The following is a 21,448-nucleotide window of genomic DNA, read 5'->3' as shown; positions in this document are numbered from 1 at the left end:
GCCAGGTTTGAATGGGAAGCAGAACAATGCCCTTGAAGGTCAACTTTTCTTCCTGAGGCCCTCTGAAAGCCAGAGAGCTCCTGCCTCCCCAACAAAAGTGCCATTGTATACATGATTTAAAAGCAGTTTAACTTCAACAGAAGAGTTCTGTTGAAAAGAACAAATCACTAGGTATAAAAGGCTGTGCTTTGTGAGGAAGCCTTTACAGCTCTAGGAAGTTGTAAAAGCTCCTGCAGCACCGCAAGGCAATACCAGCCATCGCTCCCCTGCTCCTGCCTCAGATCCCAGAGAGGAAAGACAACTGTGTATTTCACCTGCATTAAAACCCTTAAACACTGTAATCAAATTTCAGCAGAGTCACGCTGTTTCAAACCAACCCCCAAAGCAATGAAGACCCCTGGTGACAAAGGTGCATCTCTCCAGTGTCACTCCTGCTCGCTAATACGCACAAAATTGAAATTCAGTGAGTGGCTTCGGAAGCTGGGACTCGGCAAAACAGAGATTTATGCAGCAATGCTTCATACAGGCAGACAGGGTATTCTTCAACCAGTCAACATGAGAAACCTCTTCCCAAGAACAAGGTTATACCATGCTATGCTTCATGATGTTTTAATCCTTTTAAACAGTGGAATACGTCTGAATACCTGAAAACCTAAAATCACCAACAAACCCCACGTCTGCGTTCTCCGCAGTCGAACCCGAATCATTTAACAAAACGCAGAAGCACTGAGCATGACAAACTGTGGCTATGGGGGCTTTAATTAAAGGAATGTTTTCAGTTTGAGGGTTTTTTTTAATTGCACACAATAAATGAACAGATTGTGTTGACATGCCAAACAAAGTTAGGATAGATTTTGGTGGTATCCACCATCACAGTAAAGTAATGGCTCATTTATCATCTCCTATCAGCCTCACTCAGGAATAAACGAAGACAGAGTCTCATCCTGGCTTGTGTGGAATTTCAAAGCATTAGCACCCTCGGGCTCCTGAGATAATGCTATTGGAGGTGATAGACCTGAGACAGATGCTTTTTACAACAGTCAAATAAACAGACAAATAAAGCAATTACTAATATGTACGTATTCATTTGTATCATTTCACAGACGCCGTATACAGTTCTTCATAAAGTACCTTGCTTGACTTAATGAAAAAGGAATCCATCAGATAATGGGTTTAAAATGGAGAAAAATGCATCCAATTCCAGTACTGCAGAAACTCTACTAATGCTGGTGACCAGGTCACCAAGTGACTTTTGGGTGTCACCTCAGGCCTTAAAAAGAAAAAAAGGTGCAACCGATACACTTCTATGATCCAAGGATGTACTTCGCTCGGTATTGATACTTGTTTACACAACTAACCAGAAAGGAGACCCGAGTATTTAAAACACAATAAATCTGCTCTGCCTTTAAGCCACTCAGTACAGGTTAAAATAATTGTCTTGTTTTCTGCATCATTAAGTAGACTCCTACAAACACACTCCCATAGTCCACCAGTGCAAGAGTCCGAGGCACTGTCAGGGCAATGCCTGAGCAGGTTCAGTAACCAGAAATTCACTTATCAACGGCCCGTTGAAACATTTGCATGGTTCCTTGGTTAAACACAGTTCTTCCCGCACTGCTCTTCTCTGAATCACTGCCTACTCTGTATGAGAGTTTCTCAGGCTAAACCAACTTCAGAGTTCTATACCTACGCACGAATGATTCACAGATAGGAGCTAGGCTTCTCCTGGGTGGGGAAGAAAAGAGAACAGCGAGAACATCCAGGCAGTCATCTCTTTGCTGACAAGTTAGAAAAAAGAACAAAAAAGCAAGTAGGTGTCTGATAAGAATAAGCTATCCTTATAAGCTGTAAGAGCTCAGGAGGCTGTCAGGTATGCTGTCTTTCTGCCAATAACAATAAAAGGTAAAATGCTTTCTACTCTGCTTCCAAGTCCTCTGGCATCACTTGACCTGCAAACCAGCAATGCATCCTAAGAGAGATTTAATTTCTGATGCATTTTGGTTTAGATGAAGCTAGCACACTAGTCCTAGTTTCTGGATAAGCACCTACGCCAAGGTTGCTACCAAGGATCCTGCAGAATAAATGTTTTCTACTCCAAAACACTGGTCCCAAACCTTTGCTGTCCCACTGGTGACAGTACCAGCACTCGCGAGTGGCGTTCTCCTGCTGCAGCGCAGGTAGTTGTCCTACACTCCCGCACCCATTTGCCAATCTTGAAAAACCCAGAATTAACGCACGCAAAGAAGTTAAGGAATCAAGGCGCAGGGTTTAGACCAGAAAAAAGTCTACAAGTTACAAACGAAGGAGATGTGGATAAAATAATTAGCCCTTTTCCACCTTTATTGTCCCGGCAATAAAGCGGGGATATGATAAATCTGAACCATTCACAGTCTGTGTCTCCATGTGAGGTGTTCAGGTCAACAAGTGTCATAGAAGTAAGTTCAGACCATAAAGCAGCATTACTACCAGACCATTTTAAATGGTTGCTATAGTCAGAGATGCTGCTGTGTTACCAACTGAAAGGCAAACAAAATTCCTAACATTTATCCATATTACTTTCCACCTCAGATTTAACTGCTATAAAACAAATCGTCTACCAAGAAACAGAGGCTTTCCTAGAAGGAGCAGGGGCTAATTTTCCTCAGAAAGGCAGGTCTGGCTAAGTATCCCGGCCTGAACAAGCAAAGACAAATTCTCCAGCTAGCATAGTGAGACTGACTAAAAAAAAACCCCAATCAAAACCCAAACAAAAATACCGCACCTGAGGTTGGACTACTTTTGAAGATTTGCTGGCACAAACGTGTCAATTAGGAGTGAGAAAACATATCACACCCTCAGCTGACATAACTATGCTGGCCAAAGCCTTTATATGGTGGGAAGGAAGGGAAGAAAAAGGAATACTCATGCCAGGTAGTTTATTGTGGTTTTGGGCAACTGCCATAGTCTGTACCTCCCCGAGGAACGTTTATCAATCAAGCCGTGACGTTGTTGCTATACCACCAAGCTTTTGTAGTGTAAGCGAGGCCCGAAATTCCCCTGACATTGATAAAAACTATTAAATAACAATTACTTCGCTAAAAGTAGGGCTCATTCACCCTAATGCCGCAGACTGAAAAGGCACTTCGGGATATACTTCACACAGCTTGTTTACTGGAGAAATGTTTCAGCCATCAGCTGATCCAAAGTAGTTTCACGGCTGTTGTTCAGCACAATATGCTTTTCCCGGGTTACTTTGGGAACCCACTGGAAAGCTCACGGGGATCTCTTGGGATATGCTGGGGTCTCCGCATCTTCCTCCGACCCGCTGCCCTCCCCAGCCATCGCGGCACTCCTGTTGCGTTCCTGCACCTTTCTGCGAGGTCGCGCTGGCAGCTAAGTCACCGCAGCAACCCAGATTAAAAATAATCTGCTGCACTTGATGCTCTTACGGCAGAAGACCATGAGCAGTTGTGGCAGCCCAAGGGAGGGGGCGGCCGAGCAAACCGCAGAAAACTGGACCTTCTTACGCTGAGCTCCCTGCCACAGCCAACGCGCTGCAGAACTATACCCTCAGCCTGCTGGCAAACGAGCTGAAGTCGCTGAGGCACAACCAAGCCACGGAGTGCCAACTTCTGATCCCTCCTGTGCCCATAGAGATTTGACAGGGATGCGGTTACCCTGGATTTAGACCCGTAAGATTAGAACGCAGTCCAACAATACCATGTGTCTCAGCCCGAACTGCAGAAGCATCGCGTCTGGGCCGTAAAACTCCTCCCGAGACCACGTCTAAAATGTAATATTTAGTTACAATTGCCCAAACTGTTGGCAAAAAAACAGGAAAGGTAGGATGGAAAAGAACTCCTGGCTCCTTGGCTTTGAATCATGGTGACCAAACAGGAGAGTCTTTTAATAAACGCAGCCTTTCTGTGTCCGCGGTATTATTTTGCGCATGCATTTTCCTTCCCTTTTCAGTATGAAAAACCCCATGAGGCAAAGGCTCCGAGAGCAAAATACAATACAGCCAACCTTGCAGCCCTGGACAGCATCTCCCATCTCACACACCCTGCCTCTTTTCAAAGACCGGGGGAAACAAACAACAGAAAAAAGCAAACAGCAGATTTCAAGCCTTGCACATTTACGTGCACAAAAAAGGTAAGCGCTCACTCGGCAGACGTCCAGGCATACGGTGACCCTGCAACATATTCTGAACGGGATAATGGCACCTGCCTATAGGACACCCTCACAAACCCACTGCCTGTCCCCCTGCAACCTTCTTACACTTTGGCCTAAGGGAAAACAAACCCGTGCTAAACAAATAAAGAACACCTGCTTTATCTCCTGTTGCTATCGCCGATTTTTTAGTTTTGAACTCAGGCCTAGACAAAATCCTCTTCACAGGATTGCTGTCAGCAGCATGTTTTCTAATACAGGGTTCGTAAACTTTGAGAGAAAAATCTTGGAGGGTGTACGCTGACCCACATTCCCAGCACATGGCCAGCGTGTTTGTTTCTCTTATTATTAACAATGATTTTACACGCTACAGAGCCCAGCTGTCCCCTGCTGCGAGGAGAGCGTGGTGCTAAGGTCAAAAGCAAGAACACGTGTGGCTGCATAGTTTAAAATATATAAACAAACTGCTATATCCCATCACAAAGTCAAAGATGGAAAAAGGTGCGGGAATGCTGTATAAAAAAGCACAGCTAGGTATTACAAAACAAAAGTGAAATCCATCCTCTCTGAAGAGAGATTTACAGCAAGTCAAGCTAAAATTTTTCCAGGCTATTAGCCCCTCAAGACCCATTCTCCCGTAAAATTAAATTCTACTGCACAAAGAGAAAAGGCAGCAACGGACTCTTTTGAAGAAAGAGCAGTACCCGGAATCAGGAGATGAGAAGCCAGGGGTGGTTTTGCCACCTATTTCCTACGCTCCTGATTCTGCAAACCCTCAGGAATACATTTAACTCCGTGAGTGGACGGAGTTCGGCCAGTTCCCCACACAGCATCAGTTATCTCAGCCCCTCCTTAAAACCTCAGTAAATATTTTTAATATCCATCCCCTCACACTTCGAAAGACATGCTCTGTGGACCCACATCTTACTGAAGAGAAGTTATACAAAGCCAAGAACTGAGTCACAGCTCCCAGTTCTCTGTCATGTTCCTTAGCAACAAGACACTTTACTCCTTTCCTCCTGCCACAGCAGATTCTATTTTGGAAGCCAATTTATACAGCCCTAAAAACTCAACCAGAATCTGGAACCATGCACCACCAAGCACCGTCCTTTAGTCCTTGAATAGGATGCCGGTTTTGAAGAAGGACCAACTAACACCACATCAATAATAGCACTAATCGCTACACTGGGCTCCCTCGCTGGTCATAAAGATTTTCAGAAAGAGATTTTAAAATTCCATAGATGTGAGAGTTTAAAAATATCCTTGTATTTCCAATAACCTTCACAAATGTGTACTTACTGATTTGCTCTATAAAGAAAAGAAAAATAAAATATAAATGCTGTGTGCTTTTTGATGCTGCAGCATTTATCTTGTGCCAGGCTGACATCAGTTAAGACTGGCCTCTGTGTTATAAGAAGTCACAAAATACATTAAAGGAGATTGATTTCAGTGTCATTAGATAAAAACCATTAAAATTAACTATGATGACAAGAATCAGCCAAGAATAAGCACATATTTCCAGCTATCACAAGAGCACCATAGACACGGAGAGTAAAGTAGGTCATTAAAACCGATAAGTGATGTTGCTGTCCTTATTTACAAAGTCTAGTAATAAGGAAGCCGCACGTATTCTTGTATCTGCCCAGGCTTCTGGAGCCATCCCTTGGGCAGTGTCTGTCAGCAATCATCTCAGCAAAACTGCAACTCTTCCTTGTCCTTGCCACTCTCAGCCTTTGGCTCAAGTTGGAGTACCGGCTTATTTTGGTTAGCATAGGAACACCTGGCATCTGAGATCGACCAGCTTGGCAACTCACTTGGTGCTTTTTCATGCCCAGATTATACAATAACTTCTGTCAGCTTCTACTGCATTTGAGTCCCATCAGTCCTCTTCCAGAGACAGAAGACTGCAAATTCAAAAGCTAACAGCATATCTGACCAATAGCATTGACCGCTTTCAACATTATTTATTTAACTACAATCACACATCTGTAATGATATGCACAAGGATTAGCTACAGTTTGAACTGTCTGGAGAAGGTTTCTTTATTTATGTCAATGAGAAAATGTGTACAAGAACCAGGAACTATTTACAATGGCAAAAACTCTTTCCGTGCTCTTCATTGCCAAATTCTGCCAAATTTGTGGAGTATTTATAATGGGATAAGAAAAGCAGCCGCAAGGTTAGCTAGATGCATATGTATGTCACTGACGTACAGATAGGAAAGTTTGATACCAAGAAATCCACAATACTTTCCAGGTTAAAGATACATCTGATCTTTTCATAGACTCTAAGGCCATAAGGGAGCACTAAGATAATAATGACCTGACCTCCTGAACAAACAGACCACAGGACACGTCTGAATTAATTCCCTGAAGTACAGCACACCTACCCTGAGGGAAGCAGGATATGGTTAGGAGATACAAATCAGTTAGCTGAAGGCTAGCTGAGAAAGGAGAGAGGTTTCAAAGGTACAAGGGCTGACAAGGTCAATCTATTAATTCCATTAACATGTTTGAATTGTATTTGGAAAAAAAAAGCAGCACTGGTTAATATGGTCTTGGTGACAACGCGGCAGGGATGGGCTTCGGTTAGGTAACGTGAGGGCCTCAAGGGCTTGCAACTGGAGGTGAGGAAATAATTAGAGATGAGGCTGTAGCTCTAAGGAAAGGAGTTATCAGAGGCCAAAACTGGAAAACAAGTGGGAGTTGAAAACAAAACAATAGAGATAAGGGCATTTAGCACACAAAGCAGTAGCCGCAGCAGCTCAGGTGGCACAAAGAGGTCACAAGGCCAGCAGTGGGACTGGGAGACAAGGGGAGCAAACTGGAAAGCGTAGAGCTAGGAGAAAAACAGCAAAAGAGGCACTTGAAATATCTACTTTATCTTTCATTCGTACTACGTTTTGCTAAATGTCTATGTGTTCCAGCAGAGTTTAATGCAGTCCTTTCGCTTATCTCGCTTACCTCAGAGATTAATGATCCTCTTGAAAAATAATGTTCTGGCTCAGGTAACTATCTTGAGCAGAACTAAACATCAGATCTGCCCGTCAGGGAGACAGCGTAAGTCTTTCACCCACATTCGCTTTGGGATATCATGATCATTTGACCTTGCACGCCCAAGCACACACTACTCCCATACGTATGTGAGATCTTGACATGAAAATGCACTGAAGCCTCTGTGCGACACTACATTCGCACTAAAACGAGCGTGATACTGTAACTTGAATGTATCTCTAACACTTACAAAAATCTGTATAGCTTTTAGAAGAAACCCTATTTTAAAACACCACCAAAGGTAATGCACTGTGCCCCACGAAAGGCGTTACTGGTTAGCAGATTTCTTATCTTGAACCTCAAATGACGCAGTAGCATTAAGGACAACCAGGTAAGCATCAACATCCAAGTAAGCAGCAACATCAACCAAGTAACTGTGTGTTAGATACTCTCCAGATACTTGGAAAAAAGGAGGAGAGGGGAGAACAATCAAGAGCCAAGATGCCACCTAACCCATTAGGTGACACCAGCACAGGTTCAACTGTACCTCAGGCTTCTCTGCCAGACTTTTCTCCAACTCAACAGTCTCCAGTGATGAAAATGCCACACATTCTCTGTTGGTAATTACTTGAGCTGCTAGCTATCCTTACAGACGGAGTTTCTTAATGGCTGACCTCAACCTCCCTTTAATACAACCTAAACCAAATGTTTATTGTCCTGTCAACAGCGTCCATGGCTTCAGAGAAGTCAAGAATCGACTGTTCTCAAACTCGTACTTATTTGACGGCAAACTGCCTTTGCCCTCGCTTGTTCAAACACCAGCTGTACGCTGCATGCAGTATCTTTCCTTGATCAAAAGGCTTCAAAACAGCCTAAATGAAGCTGCAGCATGCCGGCTTAAGCCTCACCCACACTATTTCTGCTTCTGCTACAAACGGTAGCAGTGCTGCAGGAGATTTTCCAAAAACTTGACAGTAACCCAAGACAACCCTGAATAACGTCAAGTCCTTTGGACACATGCACGCAGCCCAGAGCCTTCACTAGTCATTCAAACACAAATAATGCTTCAGCCCAATCCTGACATCAGCTAAACCGGGATAACCAGAGTGACTGCAGCAGTCAAGTCACTCCAGTTTTGCATGGCAGCATGCTCCAGCTTGGGTGGTGGGAGGAGGCAAGCAATGAAAAAAGATCTGACATGAATCAACAAACAAGGAAAATTGAATAATTGGAAGCTCGGCAGATGGAGCCCAATCCTGGAGTGAGAGGGTGTTTGCTCTTACACAAGGCCTTGGTAAGACACTGGGAAGGAACCTTTTTATTCCATCAGGATGGGACACGAGCAATCCACCTGGAATAAGGAGAAGACTCGGGTCAAAGCACACTACCTCCCTTTTCTTAAGCCACACGGCACAGCCGTTACCTTCAGTCCTCAGCATACACGCTTTTCTGAAGTATGTGGTACTCCCAGTATGACAAGTAATGTTACTGCTGCGCTCCCAATCCCTTCACGAAAGATGCCTATCTCCATTTTCACTAGCCAGAGGGCAGCTGTTTACAGCCCAGTCCAGCTACTTTCAAATTACAGTGCCCTACTCTTCCAAGATTGTTATTGGTCTGGTTCTTTCTCTGTTTAAGACCCTGACTTTCTAAATTGTTTATACTTTGGCTATTAAGACCTGCATTAAGTCCTGAGATGATTCTGCCTTTGGAAGCCAAACTCCCACTCATCTGGAGTGGAAACAAGACAATGGACATGAGCCTCATTCACATTACAGTCACTTTATACAGCACCGGCAGGATACAATAGCTTTAAAGAGGATGAAAATGCCATCTTCCCATACATCCTCCTTACACAGCTAAAGAAGTGCAAAAAAGCTTTACTGAAAATGAAAATTGGGCCTAACACGTTTGGGGATTTGCAGTGAACTAAATCTGCTTTCTAAGACTTTGGAATGCAGATATTGTATTGTTTTGCCTGCTTTATTCTTTTCCTTTATCTTACCAGTCCAGAGCTTTGATTTCAAATGAGACTCTTTTATCATGCCTGTGTGGTGCCCAGAACAAAGGAGGATGGGGAAGAGTGGAAAGGGAAGGCCTCCTGTCTTCTCTGTCATAAATAATAAGATCCTGCAGGGCATTTAGTCCTTAAAATGGACTATAGCTTCTAGGAGGTTTTCTGAACAAATACGAACAGATGAGCCATGGCCACTTGCAAAGTGTCTACTAGGATCACGGTAACTACTCTCCCTGGGAATTTTATTTTTCAGACTGTGCATTCACTGCCCTGGGGCTCCAGCAAACAAAGGACTAGCATTTTTAAACAGGAAGCCCTTTTCTCCTGAACAACAGCATCAATAATATTTATGCTTAAGAATGCATCCTATGTCCTCCGAGTGCCAGTCTGGGGAGGGAGGGAAAACAAAAAGATAAAGTGATATGCAAAAATCTATTGAAATTCAAATTCTAGACATTCCCATCTGTCAGCTGCCTCTTTGGGAGCTAGGTATAAATCTGAGCAGGAAGCACTGATCTCACATCTCTGCAACCCCGAGGACCGTGGGGGCATACTTGACTGCACCGGAGGGGGCTCGCAAGCTGAAATTCTTTCTGCCCTGGGATTTGGGTGGGAATCCTCATACAAATCATCCCAGACATGAAAGAGGCTCCCTTTAACAGCTCCAGCTTGCTACGCACCCATGACCCTAGACTAAGTCCAATAAAATAGTTTACAACTATGGACCTAGTGAGTAGAAAGGCGCAATAGAAACCTGAAGTCAGAGATTAGCGAAAGGGAAACAGAAGTAAAACAATTAGCAACGGGGGGGTTGGGGGAAGTACGCCGTGTTAATTAGTCTTGAGTTGGCAAAAGAAGCCAACCACCAAGCCAGGCAACCTGCCCACAGGCACAGATCCCTGAGGATCTCCTCTCCCAGCAGAAACAAACGGGTCCACAAGCGGCAGCCAGGGTGTCGGATGAGAGCGCGCCGCTGGGAATTAACTGAGTAACAGGTACTTTTCCACCTGGCTAAAAACGTGATGTCAGGCTCTCGCCCCGCAGCAGAAGTCATTCCGGAGCCTCGACCGCCTTGCCCCGGCGTAAGAGCGGTTCTGCTCCAGGTGGGATGTCGGCGTCGCAGCCTGGCATCGCTCTGCCCACCTTTTGGGGGAGGTCGGCGGGCGCCTTATAGCTCCAGCACGCGCGAAGCCACCTCTTGGCCAGCGAAGAAAAACCTTCATTCCGAGGCATTTAATTCTCCGTAAACCGCGAATTAAAGAGCTGGCAAGTTACTAAGCAACAAGTTGGGGGGGGGGGGGGGGTGCAGGAACCTAAAAATACGCTGCGAGTCTTACATAAGAAAGACGCTAACGCGAGGTAGGGCGGGGGTGTGTTAATGATTAAAAAACCAAAAAGGGCCTTTTCTTACCTTCCTGCTCTCCTCGCCGCCGGCCAGAGCACCTCTCCGGCGCTGTCCCCGGGGGTCTCTCGCCCAGCTCTGCCCGCCCCCGGCCCGAGGAGGGGACGAGCCGCAGGCGGAGCCGCCCGGTGCTGGGTGGGCGCCCTCCCGCTTCTGCGGCTGCCGCCAGGCCCCTCCCCGCCGAGCCCGGCCCCGGCCGCCCGGCTCCGCCTCACGCAGGTGCCGCCGGCTCGGGGCCAGCGGGTTCCCGCTTCCCCCCCCAGGAAAGGCCGCGGCCTGGGCCTCGCTTCCCCGCCCGGCCCGGGCCCTTTGGACCTCGGCGGGCGAAGGGCGGAGGGTGAGGGGAGCGAAGCAGGGCTCGGGTAACCCACCGCCTCTCCCTCAACCTCTGTTCTCGGGACGGAGAGGGGCTCGCCATCCTCTTGCGGGTTCCTGACCGAAAACAGACTTTGCGGGTGGCAAAGGACGGGGCGAGGAGAGCCGCGCTCGGGTCCGTCCGGGGTTTTCTCGTTCCTCTGCCCCTTCCGCGCCCCGATAAACCGGAGGGGATCGCCGCTCACTGCCCGATTTCGTCCAGACCGCAGGGGTCAGGGGTTGCGCCATCGTTTTAAGCGCGGGTCTCTCGCTCGCACCGCAAATCCTCAAGTCCACGCGAAAAAAAAAAGGCTGTCTCGGCGCCTCCGAAAGGGAGGGAGAGAGGGTGAGCGGGCTGGAACGCTCCGACGGAAGCGCGTCCGAACCTGCAGACTGGACACGGGCACGCGTGAGCCCCATCTGCCCCTGGGGACAGCAGGGACACTTTGCACCCAGGGTGTCCTTTCTCTTAATCTAATTACAGCGCTAAAGAAATCGTGCCCCTTCCCACTCTTGAGTGGCTGTTAACCCGCACGCTTTGCGGCCACGTTGATCAGATCCCCGAAAACAAACGCAATCAACAATTCTCCGGGAGTTCTGCCATTTAAAAACAAAGCAAAATGACACGGATCATTCTACGGTGACCTAGCTTACAGCCCAGCTCCATAAAACTCCGGCATCAGCACAACACGCTCCAGAGCAGAAAGCAGAACGCACCGTAACTTGCCTTTACCACCAGCTACGGCATCCCTGCTCAGCCCGAACCAAGGCCGGCACCCAGCAGCAGGGACAGAAGCCGAGAGGGTCACGGGGCTGGAGAAACTTCAGCCCGGCCTTCCAGCCTTTTGCTGGTGCCGGTGAAGCTGGTGGCGTTACCTGCGTCGGTCGCGTGCTCGAGGAGTAAATACTGCTGCTGTTCTCTTTAGCCACGCTGACCCCAAGCTCCTCAGTTCGTACGAGGCTGCAGTGCAGTTTATCAATCTCGGTAACTGCTGTCACACACTTTAAAGTGTGGGCTCACTAGATAAGTTGGACAACCTCAGGGTCAGAAGGATTAGAGAGGAATCTGCTTCTATTTATGCAGACATCTTGATGATCAGGAGGGTAAAACTCATTTCTTTGGTGTTCACAGTTTCTCTTCAAGCAAGTGTGTTATTTTCAAAATTGTTTGGTGACTCATATCTCCAAACAATGCTTGTTCTCCAGCTACTTATTACACTTGGTATTTATTACTGGAATTGTTTTGCTTGGACAACCACCATACTAACACATTACTTTTTTCCCTAGCAGGCAAGCCTGACTCCTAAATCCGGTTCTATATGTGCTTATGTACAATTCTGATTAGAAAACCTTCTTCCTGATACCAACTCACCATTCCAGGAATGTTCTTCCTATCAAACCCAAATTGATAAAAGTTGGTAAAATACCAACACAAATGGGGAATGAACACAACAGAAGCAATCCTTTTCAAAATTTAAATGCAAAATGCACATACAACAATTCAAAATAGCAAAACAGTATACAGGACTGCAGACTAGTAACACTGTCAGCTACCCAAAACTGCCAGGATGTGTTATATGGTTCCTCCATCATGTTTGTTTTTGTTTTCTTTTCTTTTTAATGTAGGCCAGGCAGAATCCTACAAGGCTGATAAACCACGTTGTGACAAACTGTTCCAGTTCGCCCACTTTGCTGGTGGCACAGTTTCCAACTAGGGCCAGAGATCGCATAATCCTATTTTTGCTAATCGGAGCAGGAACAGAACAGCTGCATCACCAGTAACGCAGAGCTCCCTCAACTGTAGATTTGGGTATTACCTCTGAAAATCATGGCTCTGATGATCAACAGTGCTTGAGGAGGTATTTTACTACGTGGTGTACAATGGCACACCTTTCCCCTACCCGCACTTTGTTTCCTATAAAGAAAAATACTTAATGCTTGTTACAAAACGCCTTTCTTTTAGGAATGAAACCTGAGCAACCAGGGATGTGCCTCTTCTGCACCTGGAAACGACAAGTCTGCGTTTGGCACAGCGCTGCATCACGGCTAAAGAGCTTGTTCGCAACACCACACGGATGCAACTCCTCTGGCTCTGGAGCTTACGGGGCTCTGCCCCAGACAGGGGATCTTTGCCCTCCTCTGTACTGAACGGTACAGGGATGCCCTCTCGCTTCTTCTGAATATTTGACTGAAAACAATAAAATAATCTTCACATGTGGGTCTCATTTTCTATTCCTAATTTCTTTTGCCAGACGATTTTAAGGAACAAAAGCAAGCGAAAGAGATGCATTCTCCCCTATTTACGTGTTCATCAGCTTGCAGTGGAGCAGAAGAGGTAGATAATGAATGTTTAACTTTTAAACACAGCTAACAAGCCCGAGCATTTGAGATCATAGACAAAAAGGCTGCATCCACACGCTTGTCGCAAATCCAATCCTTACAGCATTCTGAAGTTTAACCTATCCCCCAAAAGTTATTTCAGATAGAAGTATTGGGAAGGCAGAGTAACCTAAAAAATGTTACTAATATACCCTGTAGCTTCTTCCACTTTCTGGTTTTGCAAATTCAACCACTGAAGGAAGCTTCAAGCCATTATTAGACATTAGGCAGCCAGTATTTTTCAATGCTGCTTCTTACTCAGCGAGATTTATCCTGCAATCAAATACTCTCAAAACACACAAAAAAGAACTCCCCAAATAAACACACACCCCTTTTTTTTTTCTTTTTAAAGAGGGTTTTGGGGAGAAACTAAGATTATGTATGAAAGCAGACTGGGAGATTAAAAAACCCCTGACAGAACAGCACACTATGCAATAGACTGCTATGGGATAACCTCAAATTGATTTGATTTGATTCACAGAGCTCACAAAAACCAGGTTTGACATAAAGGTATCTCATGTCACAGAGTACCTGGACAATCATGTGGTGACTCGCTCTTTTGGTGGACGTAGCCACAGTCTGCCATGGCTTTCCAGGTTTGCGAGAAAAATATTCCATTTACAAAGGTAAAAAACATGGTTCGGAATGATGCAATACATAGCCAAGCAGGTAACAGGACTTTTGCTTGCCTTTCCTTTAGCAAAAGCAAGTTCCCATGAGAACAAGTCAAAGAATTCGATGCAAGCTTCCCACTGCAGTTACAGGATTAAATGCTGAAGAAGAATGAGCACAGCACTGACACAAGTTCTTAAATGAAATCCGGCAGATGAAACTTCAGCTCAGCAAAGTCTTCTGAATTAATCACAGACACAGGCTGATTCATGAGCTAGCGAAGCAAGCCCTAAAGGCCAGAGTAATGTTATGATCTGCAGTTTGCAGCAGTTAAATTCACTACTACCAGGGAGCGGGGAAGAAAGGAGGGAGGACAGAGAGAGATGGAGAGACAGAGAGGGGCAGAGGAGTAGTCTTGCCTTGGCTGCTTGTGTAGGACTTCTGATGGAAACATGCCACGGATCTTCTCCAGGCAGCGGACAACGTGCCTTTCTATGTGTTCACTTAAGGATCCTCCCAAAGATACACCATGACTGTGCCCAAACCAAGACCTTCTGAGAAAGCCAAACAAACATTACGGGTCTGCCAGCACATATTCTCCAGCTCCGCTCACTTTTAACATTAATTTAGTTTCACGCAGCCACCTTCTTGCAGATGTAGCAAGAGCACCAATCCCTAAGGACATCGGTGATAGCCAGATGGAGTCAGAGCCCAAGCATCGCTCCTTTGCGTACAGAGATGTGACGGTGCAGCTGCTCAGCCTCTGTGAACTTAACAGGACCAGGTTTTAATTGGAGATTTGAGATATGCACCAGCATGACCCTTGGTAAATCCGTATGCCAATGCAAGAAGAGATCAGAGCTATGTGCTATCATCTAAGGTTAAAGCTGCCTGAAAATATTTCTGAGCCACAATTTGGCTCCCACACTAATTTACAGAATTATTCAGGAGAAAAGTAGAGGAAAAGCAGAGCAGAACAAACTACCTTTTCCCATGATTTCAAAGCTCTTAGCATAACTGCAGAGTTTTGCTCAAGCCAGCTATTATTAGAGTTAAGTCCCATTTTGACAGAGCTTGTGAGAAAGGAAAAAAATACCTCGTTTAAAAATAACAAAACCCTCCAACCTGAGTAAGTGGAGAGCAGGCAGAGTGAGAAAGAAGCACAGAACATGTGAAAAGAAAGCCGGCCTTATTAATAGCACATCGGTGCCTCCAACACCCCTGCACTCAGCCAAGTTTTACCACTTTATTTCACAAGTAGTCATCCTACTTCGGTAGATTCAGCCTCTCAAAAAAAGGTTAAGCATGCCAGCCCCAAACCCCGTGAATCTTTCCATAACAGAAACATTAATACATCTCTTTCTTACCTACACAATACACAGATCTACATAATTATTTCTGAGCTGATGCGTACAGACTGTGCGCAGATCCATACGCCACGCTTGTTCGTTTTCTTTTCCAATTAAAATTCCCCAGGAAACATGGCCAAGACTTGCCGCAAAATTACCTGTCAAAATGCAGGAAGCCTGAAGCTAGTGCCTACGGGTTCAACTTCTTCAGAAAGCCTCAGAGGCTGCAAGTGACCACACACGAGGAAGAAACTGCACTACAGGGAATACAGAGATTAATCTGTCTCTTCCCCCTACCTGTGTTTCAGGCATTTCCCTGTGACTTCAGGAGATGCCAGGCTGATTTCCAACGCTGTAATTACACCAGTGGTGCCTCCCCGTGGAGATGCAGGATATGCTGGGAGAAGGTGTTTCTCAACTGGCAGAGCTCTGCTGCTCCCCTTGACACGACCTACGCTGACAAAAGGGCTCTTCTGCCAGGACAGCTGTGCCTACACCCCCACCGGGTGTTTAGGGCGGTTTTGTTGGGTTTTTTTTGTTTGGTTGGGTTTGGTTTTTTTTTTTTTTTTCAGATAAGCTGCGTCAGCTCTGGGTGTGATCTTTTTCATACTTAGAGCCGACTCAGCAATGCCAGAAAAAACATTAGTGCAAATCTGGCCTGAGGTTGGAGACAGAGGCCTCATTCACTGATGCCCTGCACCTGCGCTATTACTGATATTGTACAAAGAAGCCAAAAGGTCACCAGAGCAATCACCTTTTTCACTCAGCTTGCACTTGTGTGAATAATAACACAGGGTACAAGGCGATGCTCATGTGCAATAACTTATCCCTGTAAACTACTTGCTTTGCACACATGACATTTGTTTGTGAAATTACAAAGGCTCCCCTTCTTGGGGGTTGGGAGGGAGAAGACAAGCAGGTCTTGCAACAGATTAGAAAACTCTCCTTTTACTTTAGCTAAAAAAGAAAAAAAGCAATAAATGAAATGGCAAAACCAAACTGTAACCTTCTCCTCACCTTGGGTCTCTAGAGCCTGCAGACACCCTTCTGGTTTAGTCCAGACCTCTCTCCTGGTCTTGCCCCAAACCACGGGGTCTCCTGCCCTGCCAAGCTTCCTCTGCCTCTGACCCTGCTTCCCCTGGACCCTTCAGACACAGCAGTAATACCCAAATCCCTTCTCTTCTACAGGGAAAACTCCATGCTTTCAAATCCAGGCCTCTTCAAGAAAATGTCAACCAATTTACGCACAAACACCTCATAACCATCAAGACGCGTTTCCATAGCACCTAGGAAACGTTACAAAAATACCTATTTGGTCAGATTGCAAACACTGCATCGACTACAAACGTTACTTCAAACTCCAGATTGCAAAATACTGCATCGACTATGAACATTACCTAAAACTCCATAGAGTCTGTGGGTAAGGAACACAACCATGGGTGCTTAAAAAACACTGCCAAAATACATGCTTGGTTCTTACTCCTACTGTCGGAAAACATCTGCACTGGTAAAGGATTAAAGGATTAAGAAGGAATAAAAAAATACATTGACTTCCTAATGCTATGTATCCTTAGGAACTTATTCAAAATACTTAAAATTCTTGCTTGTCTCTCACTTAGGAGCTAGCCAAGATTTATAGATTTTACTTAGGTGGACAGGACAAGTATTTCAGATTTGCCACTGAAGACTAAATTCAAAAGCAAGTTACATACAAAAATACGTTCTCATAGCCAGAGGTTCATTGCAGCATGCAGAAAAAAATATTTGACACTTTGTAACTTTAAGAACTTTTTTTACGCTCCACCTAAATCCACTACATGTCCCAGTTTGGACATGCATACTTGCCCAATGAACAGAGAATCTGTAATTTAGAGTTTCTGTCAATATCTCTTCCTAGCACACAGGCTCTAGGGAGCTGTTCTCTCAAACTCATACTTTTCAGGCAGAATCACAGATTTTATGGTGCGACTTTCATAGGAGACCAGATGAATCCTGTATATAGCAGCATTTCCACAGATCAGCCCACAGTTCTCGTCCCTTTCTATTTCTGCCAAAAAATGGGAAGGAAAAAAAGAAGGGGGAAGAATCACTTGAAACAAGGGATGGAGAGCAAAGAGAAAGGAAGACTCCAAGGAAAGAAGAAACTATCAGGAAAATGCTGCTGCATTTGGTTTGTACTACAATTCTGTACACGAATTTAAAGACCTAAAAAGACTAACCACTGCAATAGCATGTCTTAGAGCTGTGCGCAGTCCTGGGCAGTCACCGCAATAAATCCCCTTCTCCTAAAAACAGGTAATTTCCCTGCACTGAAAACAAGCAATGCAACATAATTATGGAAGACTAAGTTTGGCATTCCTAATGTATCCAAGATGCAAACTACCAGCAAAATAATACTGCTAAAAAAATTTTCATTTTTCAAAGCTAGCATCCAACACTTATTACGGGAGTAAAATAAAGCCTTAAAGCCTAGTTAAAAAGTAAATCCGCCTTTGGTGACTTTAGAAGGTAACAATGGAAATACAGACAAGGATTTCAGCAGAGGCAGAGCTGTACACATAGGCAACCACAAGAAGATTTGCAATCAGTTGAAATACAATTAGAAAAGTGGCCTGCCACTTACCAAGCACTTAAAATCACTGAATGGCACAAACATTAACCTCCTTAATAAACTGAAACACAATACCAGCGCTGTGGACAGCAGGACCCAAGTGAGCTCTGACTGGCTGTATTTATCAGCATTACTCCAATGTCAAATATCCATGAACCTATTTGTTTTACCCAAAGAATAGATTGGGATGATCTCTGTGAAAGGTACAGTTACCCTGCAAATGCATTTCAACCTCAATACAAAGGGACTAGATGAAACAGAGGGACATAAGAGGACAACACGTTGTCTGGACACTTTGCAAGAAATACGACGTGTTGCCTGCCTTACTGTAAAGCCCTGATCTAGCCCACAGGAAAACAAAACTTACACAGTTTGCTACCGAGTCTGTCCTAAAATTCCACTTACATTTTCTTTCAAAGCAATTAGGAGATCCAGGAAAACAAAAGTCCAGATATGATTTAACAAAACAAAACAAAAATTGAAAACTCTGTTATCAAATACCTCTCAATAATCGACAATCAAATTGTTTAAGTACGTAAAATGTACCAGAGAAATATCTCAGTTCCTTAGTTCCACTGGAACACTTTAATTTTACCTAATGCTAGTTCTGAAAAGCTATAGCGACGTTGTCATGCCAATGACAACACAACACAGTTGTTTTCTGCTATCACCGTGCAACTGGGTACACATTAGGGTCATTTACATTGCCATAAAACTCTAGCATTTAACCACATTTCTTTTCTTTCTTATTCAAGCAAGTTCTTTCCTCCAGAACATGGTCAAATAGGGTTTGGCACACTCTTTGGATATATCTTTCTGAGGCACAAATCGACAGCCTGGGAAAAGAAGAACACTTTATATTTAGAAATTCAGCAGTGGGGGGGAAATAAAAGAAGCTAATTTATGATACACAGACTAATAGCCACGGAGCCACTGATACTGCAGAGCATTCACAGTACAAGGCCGTTATGTTAGGCAGTACTCGTCAAGATTTGGACTCACTGACTTTAATGACATCACTTGCAGAAAATCTTCCCGTAAGAAGGCAGATTCTTAGAATCCGGCATTGGCTTTTCTAGCCAACAGATATTAATCTAAAATTAATAATAAACTATTTCAACTACATCTAGCTTCTGTAACCAAACCTAGGGTGTTAGTAAATAGTTATTGCTACCACATACAGTGTTAGACGTGGTTAGGACACTGAGAGACTAATTGTACATAACGGGCTCTACCTGAGCTCAGCTGGGACTGGTTCAGAGCCTCTGTAACATATGCAGAACCTGGCTTTACACTATCCATCTCCAAATCTGCACATAATTAAGGTCAGGTGGGAAGAGGGCAGAGGGACAGACAGAAGGCAAGAGAAAGGACAAAGTTAAATTAAAACATCTCCTGGAACAAACTGCAGGAGACTAATAATTTGATTTGTCAGGACAGCAATTGAAGGAAACAGTGCTAGAGAAATCCAGATTTTAGTGTTCTGCATTCTAAGGTGTTGCTTCTCTGGCATGTGCTAGACCTGAAGTATTCTTAACTAGCAGTGTCTATGTGCAAAAAGAAGTTTAAGTGAAGTGAGTGCACAGGATGAATAGCAAAAAGACGAGCTGAAAAACCACCCAAATCCCATGAAAATGGGAGCTGCTGCAGATGAAGGTGGATGCTACTGGTACCTGAACTACTGGCCTTAAAGCTGGCTCAGGTGTGACCATGACGTATGCAGTCTAACTCTCAATTCCAGTGCAAACGCACATATTAGGTGCGCCTATCACTGTAAATAGAGTTTTCACTGTAAAAAACAGTTTAAAAAATTATATAAAATAGACCTCAACTTAGGTTGGCAAATGCTAGTGGAAAAATCAGTGATTTTAAACATAGCTACAACTTGCACAATAATGGTCTTTGGTATGGTTGGGAGACTAAAGATTTAGAGCTCATTTTCAAAGGCACTCTGTTCCAGTTTCAAAAACGTATTTCAGCCCTTGCCTCCCTACCAGATCTCAGCTCGTTTTATCTGGGGAACCTGAGGGCCAAAAAAGAACTTCAGTGTCCAAAAACTGCTTCATGAGCCCAGAAACGAACTTCCCCCTAACATCAGCAAAGTCTGAACAGGACCTCAAAGCTTCCGTACTTAAAAAATACATAAAGTAAGGCCCTAAATTACTAGTACTAGAAGACGTGCAACCATGACCTCTGGTACACAGAAATATTACAAACAAGAACCACCAGTGCAGACCACAGAGGAGCTTTCAGGCATGTGAGGGAGGTGGCACATGAGCTCTCTGATGGTGCTCTATGCGCAGCGATAGCCAAGTTTCTAGTCTCTGTTGCAATGACATGACTCACAAAGGGACATGGCTGTCAAAAGAAATTAATTTGACATGAAAAACAAGCAGAACCACTAATAAGCCTTATACCTTTGAGCAGAAGTAGTATAGCTGATCTAGTGTTGAACTCTTCCGTCTCACAAACAGCTTAAGAAGGAGAGTGACTCTGAATTCCAACCATCCAGGTCACATTAAGTAACCAGAAATCTGGCCGGTTTTTGTTTTCATGTTAAAAAGGGCAAAAAGCCCAACCCTGCCTTTATTATCTGAAGTTAACAGCTACTGATTCTTAGCAGGAATGGCATCTTTGAAGGGCTCATGGATTCAAGGAACTTGACTATAAAAGAGGAAAAAATAAGAAAAAAAATCTTTTCTCCATACCTGTATGTCCAAAGGAAACTCCCTGGATCTTACGAGCATTCACTATTCCAACTTGTCCCAAACTTTTTGGCAGCTTATTTATTTATCGGTGGATATAGCCAGTCATAGCAATAAATTTTGCCCTCATTCTTAAAAGCTTTACCCCAGTTTAAATATTCCCTGGGTCTTGTTGTTGGTTTGGGTATGTGCAGTGGAAGAAGCCCCACCACACGCACTCTCCATGATCATATCTGGAATACAAACCCCGTTCTCCCCTTCCTCTCTACCTTTCTGTCTGGAGAGTATTCGATAATGTTGGCACATGCTCAGGAAGGTGCTCAGAAAGTCGAGTCTTCACACCAGAAACAAGAAGTTTGCTGTCAAATAACATTCCTCTCCTGGAGGAACTATCATAGATAGGAACCACATGCCTGTTTCCCACATTGCAAGGGTATCAGCGCACAGTCTCCATGCCAACAGGCTGGAAGTGTGTATGTGCATGGGGAAAGCATATATATATACACACACATATATTATATATTTTGTTTTATAGATATCTATCTACAGTATTTGCATATCCAGTTTTAAGACCGATTTATGAAATCCAAACAAGATCCTAGGAGCAGTCGGTATGTGTAAATGTGACCTTTACTGTAAAAAAAAAGGCTAAAACTATGGAAACAGTCACCAATTTTACTGATGCTAGGTTATTGCTATGAGGTTTAGATTAGCACTAGCAGGATCTAAAAAAGACCATGGCAACATGAAGCAGGACTCTCCGGATAAGTACGCCACTCCCGCATAACCTGACAGTTTCACTTTGAGCATTGGGAGATGCTAAGCACAAGCAGCATTTTCTGATCTTAAGGGAAAAAAAAAAAAAGGAATCTTTGCT

At 44.4% G+C, this 21,448-nt stretch overlaps 1 protein-coding gene across 7 annotated transcripts in view; it reads right to left on the bottom strand.

Moving 5' to 3' along the window:
• Window positions 1-21,448, bottom strand: part of ARHGAP32 (Rho GTPase activating protein 32) — a 258,382-nt gene that overhangs the window by 40,053 nt on the left and 196,881 nt on the right. The window lies entirely within an intron of this gene.

Source organism: Buteo buteo, chromosome 9, assembly GCF_964188355.1.
Source record: "Buteo buteo chromosome 9, bButBut1.hap1.1, whole genome shotgun sequence".
Taxonomy (NCBI): Eukaryota; Metazoa; Chordata; class Aves; order Accipitriformes; family Accipitridae; genus Buteo; species Buteo buteo.
Note: the sequence above shows the minus strand (reverse complement) of the source record. Positions and strands in the feature narration are given on the sequence as shown.